The sequence below is a fragment of the Lepidochelys kempii genome, chromosome 6 (assembly GCF_965140285.1).
Source record: "Lepidochelys kempii isolate rLepKem1 chromosome 6, rLepKem1.hap1, whole genome shotgun sequence".
In the NCBI taxonomy this organism is placed as follows: Eukaryota; Metazoa; Chordata; order Testudines; family Cheloniidae; genus Lepidochelys; species Lepidochelys kempii.
Genome location: NC_136385.1, coordinates 17,573,768 through 17,580,127, shown reverse-complemented (window position 1 = coordinate 17,580,127; position 6,360 = coordinate 17,573,768). Strand labels below are relative to the sequence as shown.

The following is a 6,360-nucleotide window of genomic DNA, read 5'->3' as shown; positions in this document are numbered from 1 at the left end:
GCTACAATTTCTAGTCATCTTTCAGCCTTTGTAACATTTGCGGATCTGTCTCCTGGGTAGAATATGCTGCTAGTGTGGGCCAGTAAGCTGACTACATATTCATCCTCACTTCCTGCCCCAGTGTGATGTACTGAGAAGAAAAGTGGTGACAAGAACACCATCAGGTGAAGTAGTAAACAAGGGAGGTGGAAAGAAGGAAGAGTTTATGCATTGCCTGAAGGACTGCAACTGAGCAGAGCTGGATGAATAATTGTTTTTTTGGTTTGGTGGTGGTTCCAAAAAAAAATAAAAAAACAATATTTAGTTTGCGTCAAACCAAATCTAAAATATTTTGAAATTTTTGGTGACTCAAAAAAGTTAATTTGGGGCCTGTTTCAGAGCAGGATTTCAAACTTGGCTTTCCCACATCCACTGGGCTATATGTTATGGGAGGACTGGGGGAGGGAACAGCAGCACCACCTCCTCCTTCTTCTCTGGCCATTTTATGAATGGCTGAAACCTCTCATATCAAAATTGCAATAATTTTAGGCCAACCAAAACCACATTTCTAGTTGAATACATGACCTGTCTGAAAGAATTTCCGTAGCTCTCCATAAGTGTGGCATTTCAGTTAGGATGACTGAGAGTGTGACAGTTGGGTCAAATCTGTGAAGGTTGCACCAGATAAATGGTGCTTCAGTACTCCAGCTACACGATCCCTCTAAGTGGTTGTCACTTATAAGGAGCATGCAGACCTCCATGATTTTTGTTTAATAATTGCAATTCCTTCACATTATGGCCCTAATACCAAAGTAAGAGTACTACCTGAAAACATTTTCAGTTTAACAAAGTGTTTATGTTGTATTACCTTTCTGCAGAGAGACCAAAAGCCCTTCATTACATCGAGTCAAAGTTAGAAATGGAGAAATACAGAAGTAGGAAACTAAAGCTGAGAGATGTCCTGGAAATCACACCAGAAAGTCTAAAGAACTGCCCTCCTCAGACAACAGGAGATTTACCTTGGCATTTCCTCAGGAAGCTCATGGCTCTGAATGGGATGGCAAGAAGCACAAGCCTTGAGCACAGGGCACCCACTGATCAAACACTAACTATGGACAAAGAGGAGCTGGATATTCCTGAAGATTTTTCTTTTCTCAGTGACACAGACACCAGTGATTCCCTGCACCCCCTTGATGTTCTCTGTGCCATTCTGCTTTCCTCAGACAGTTTCCTACAGCAGGAGATCCTGTCCAAAATGTCCATGTGCCAGTTTGCCCTCCCTCTGCTGCTACCTGCCCTCGACACCCCCAAGTGCACCCTACTGCTGTGGGCCATGAGGGACATTGTGAGGAAGTGGAGGCCGCACTCCCTGGCAGAGAGCAGAGGGTTCAGAGAGGAGAGCCTGGTGCTCACGTCAATGCCAACCATTTCCTTTGTGCGGATGGGGAGCTGCAGCTTCTCCAAGTCCCACCTCCTCAATGAGGTTCTCAGCCCCTCCCAGCAGCACCACAATTTCTTTGTCCACTGGGACATGGAGTCTGGGAACGTCCCACGGGCAATCGCAGATGGGCTGGTTGAGATTTCCTGGTATTTGCCTGGTGGGATGGGGAATTCAGATCTTTTCCCAGAACCTGTCGCGGTTACAAATCTGCTTGGAGATATTGAGTTGCATTGGGTGCAGTTTAGCTTTTTAACAGAGATCTCCTCAGCAGTGTTCATAGTTACTGAGAGCATCAGTGAGAGAGAATATGCGCTGTTATCATCTCTGCAGGGATCAGCCACTAAATACTGCTTCACTTCAATAATCAGGCTGGGAAAGCCAAGGAAACGCTGGAATTCCTGAAAAAGTTAGCCTCGATGCTGAAACTGAACAAGTCACATTTGTTGTGGAAAGGAGGTACCACAAATAAGGCACAATTTGTAAAAGTTCTGCAGTCTGCAATAGCAGCCATAATGAAATCTTCTCCCAAGAGAGTGAGTATAGAAGCCATGGCTGAGACAGCACGTCAATTAGGCATCCAGGTAGATGAGGATAACAAGGAATGTCAGACCCCAAACACATATGCAAAGGAAATCACTGCACAAATCAAAGATGTGGCAAAGTACAAGAGGGAAAAGCTGAGACTCCAAGGGGAGACATGGAGAAACTTGGCTGAAGTGGAAAAAGAGCTGTGCAGAATGAGAAAGCAAGGAGACACCCCACTTGAGAAATATAAATCTCAGCTGAAAAAGAAATTAATGGATTTACATGCTCAGCAGAATAAACATGACCTTACTGATGGTTTGATTACATTTATTACTGGAATAAGACTACTACCTCCCATGGAGAAACATTACTTCCTGAAATGGATGAAGTTTGGCCTGGATCACATCACTAGGGAGAATCTTTCTAAACTATGGGATCAATATAAAGAGAAATGCAAAAACTCAAAAGATGACCCCAAAATGTTTGCAGAGTTAGACAAATTAATCTCTGCCAGTTCCTTAGGACTGCAGCATTTCATGTGTGAGTTGGGGCAGTTTTATGAAGCGCAATGCTCAATGGTTAAAGAAGGTAAAATGGCAGAAAGCCAAAGGCAATTCACCCATCTCCCAAGCATAGCAGCTGACCTCATGCTGGAAGGGTTTCCCATGGAGATCATTGATGGAGACGTTTCCAACATCTCACTGCAGTGGGTAACAGATGTTCTGAGTCAGCTTCACGCCAAGCTGGGGGGAAGGTCCAAAATCCTGGTTCTGACGGTGCTGGGAGTACAGAGCACTGGGAAATCCACCCTCCTCAACACCATGTTCGGCCTGCAGTTTGCAGTGAGCAGTGGCCGATGTACACGAGGAGCCTTCACGTTACTCATTAAAGTGGCAGAGAACTTTCAGCAGGAACTGGGCTGTGATTTCATCCTGGTGATAGACACAGAAGGCTTGAAAGCCCCCGAACTGGCCAAGCTGGAGGATAGTTATCAACATGACAATGAGCTGGCCACCCTGGTGATTGGACTGAGTGACATAACGATTCTTAACATGGCCATGGAGAATGCCACTGGAATGAAAGAGGTTCTGCAAATTGTGGTCCATGCATTTCTCAGAATGGAGAAAATCGGGAAAAAAACCAACTCCCAGTTTGTGCATCAGAACGTCAGTGATGTGTCTGCACATGAACAAAACATGAGGGACAGGAAACACCTCCTGGAACAGTTGAATGAAATGACCAAAGCTGCAGCCAACATGGAAAAGAAATGCAAAGAGATGAACTTTTCTGATATTATGGATTATGATCTGGAAAAACACAATTGGTACATTCCTGCTCTGTGGCACGGAGTCCCCCCCGTGGCTCCAGTGAATTTGGGATACAGTCAAAAGGTTTATGAATTAAAGAAATATTTGTTTGAATTTCTGAAAGATTGTTCACAAGAGAGAACTCCTAATGACATTCCCCTATTTCTTGCATGGGTGAGGAGCCTGTGGAATGCTGTAAAACATGAGAACTTCATTTTCAGCTTTAGAAACAGCCTTGTTGCTGAAGCCTATAACCAGCTGTCTGTGAAGTATGCAGAGTGGGAATGGGGTTTTCGGAAGGAGATACATTTCTGGGTATCTGAAAAGGAAACTTTTATCCAAAATCAGCCACCAGATAAACTAGACACTAATGTTTCAATCAGACTAAAGAGTGAGGCACAGGAAAAACTGAGGCAAGAAGCAGAGAAGATTTTGAATCATTTACAACAGTATTTTGAAAGTGGAACAGCAAATCTGCACCTGATAGAAAAGTACAAAGAAGATTTTAGAAGAAGTGCCAATAGTCTCAGGAATGAACTGGAGAGTTATTCATTCAGCAAGTGGCAAGAAGCGATTCATATTAAAAAAGGCCAACACAAAACAGATGCTATGCTGTCAAAGTACAAGAGAAAAATTGAAGAGAAAGTGGATGGGCTTCTGAACCATTGCAGGAAAAGCAACTGCAAATTAAATAATGATGAACTGGAGAAGAAATTTGAGAACATGTGGACAGAAACATTGTCAGAATTATCACTTATTCCTTTATAGCGATGCAACATATTTGAAGATGTGGAGTTCCAGCTGAGAAGAGACCTAGCGGACAGGGGCAGTGCAGTCTGGAAGATGTTACAGGATGCCAAAAGCTTGTGTGCTTATTAAACAAAAAATTTCAAAATGAAAAAGGAATACTTAGACTTAAAAGTGTTCAGAGGTTACAAACTATAAATATCAGGTGTGAAAGAATTCTTGACACAGGAATGCTGGCATAAAACAGAGGCTTTAGCTAAATCTTTAATAGAAGAGTGCAATAGTTACACTGATGGAAAAGTAAATGGCAAAGCAGATTATGATGAAACTTATTGCAGAGAGTTGTTGCGGATGATTAACGAGTGGCTTCAGCAGGCTGATGTTCAAAACCTTCACACCACCGCCTGCTTTGCAGTTGACCTGAAGCTTCACATTTTGGGGGATGAAGCTCGTGCATTTCAGACGATGCATGAAGAATTCATTAAAGAAAATGATCCTCTGCAGCGTCTGGGGAAACTGAAACCTCAGTATCTCTCCACGTTCAAAGCTCTGTACTTAGAGAAGATGAGTGTCAGGACAGGGCCTGGAATTTCTGTGATCAGTGTCTGAGACCTGCCCTGGTGGACTATGTGAACAAGAGACTTGGGACAGAAATCGTGGATGACATTCTCAGCAGTGAACGGTCTGTTGAGTACAGCACCCGGAGATTTTTCCAATTCTTTGTTCTGAAGCAGCTGTTGGAAGAAAATGACTTTAACACTTATGTGCAATACACAAGGAATTATGTAGATTTTATCAAAACCTGGATACAGAGACACTTGTTAATGCTCTACAAAGAGAAGGCGAGATTGGGAGATTTGGAGAAAAGGATTTTCTCCCCAATAATTAATAAATTCAGCCATGTTCTGAAATACTCCAAAGGTGAGAGGACTAAGACAGTCTCTGCCTTTTTAGACAATTTGTGTGAAAAGCTGCAGCAGGATCTAGTCATTCCCAGGGATAGCTTAGAAGTGACAATGTTTAAAAACACAGCAAGTGCAGACCAATTTTCAGCTTTTATAGAACAGTTTATTCCTGATCTGGAAAAACAAATTTTATCCACTTTTGAAAATCTGGAAATTCAGTCAAAACTCTCAAAACTTGCAATGAAGCCTCAGGATGAAATCTTCAAGCGAGTGTTTGGCTGTGGGAAGCAGTGTCCGTTCTTTAAAGTCCCCTGTGAAGCAGGAGCTCCTGCGCATAACGAGCATTTTGCTTCAGTGCACCTACCTGAAGGATTAGGGGCATATCGGTGGAATAAAACAAGAGTACTTGTCTCTGATATATGCTCCTCTTCTGTGGATTCAAATAAAACATTCAGATGTTTGGAGACAAAAGGGGAGTTTCATCCTTACAAAGATTATGGCAAATTTTTTCCAGACTGTTTTATCCAGCCAGATCCCAGCATCACAGCTTCCGATTTCTGGAAGTTTGTTTTCAAGGAATTCAATCACCAGTTTGCTAAGGAGTTTGATGCTCTCCCTGCCGATCTCCCTGAGGACTGGGGTGAAATAACCAAAGAACAGGCACTGGAGAGCCTAAAGGAAGCCTTTACATTGAAATCAAAAACAGGCTGAGAAACTCTTTTGTGAATGGAGAATTACAGAAGTTAATTCCCTTAAATGTAATGGTGATTCTTTTTTAATATCAGACACAGGTTGCAGCTTCCAAACAGATAAAGAAACAATGCTATTTCACGTTTCACATCACATCACATTTCACATCACATTTCACATCACATATCGATGTATGGCAAAATTAAAGAAGGAGGGAAAGACCCAGATGTGGAGATTCTGCACCTCTGTCTTCAGGAGCAAATTGCCAAAATCCCAATTTGTCCTCACCACTGCATTTTGCTGATACAGTGGTACCATCCAGTGACCTGCAAACCTTTCCCACATGAGTGTTCCCTCCAAGAGCCCCCGAATACCAGCCATCCACTTCTGCTACTTAGAGGATCAATATCCTGTGCTTTTATGGCTAATCTGACACCAAACAGCCTGGCCCTGATGCTCGCCTTCTCTGGGGTAACACATGGGCGGGAAAAAGTACTTCAGAAACACCAATGAGGGAGGTTTGCAGCATAATGTAATGGGGAAGGGAGGGATGCAGCCGGCAACCCCAAAAGACCCTGAGGTTTCAAAGGGAATCCCCACAAACCCAACAGACACTGAGGCTCCATGGGAAACCCACCCCATCCCTGGGAATGGTCTTTCCCTCTGCTCTGCTCACTGCCCCGCACACATCTCTCATCCAGGGTAGTAAGGCTAAGAAGCCATGGTGCATTGGCTATTTGCCCTGTGATTGCCTGCTACCCTTCTG

At 43.3% G+C, this 6,360-nt stretch overlaps 1 pseudogene; it reads left to right on the top strand.

Annotated features, from left to right (window-relative positions):
- Nucleotides 1-892: 892 nt before the first annotated feature.
- LOC144930677 (up-regulator of cell proliferation pseudogene) lies at nt 893-5,615 on the top strand (annotated as a pseudogene).
- Nucleotides 5,616-6,360: the final 745 nt, after the last annotated feature.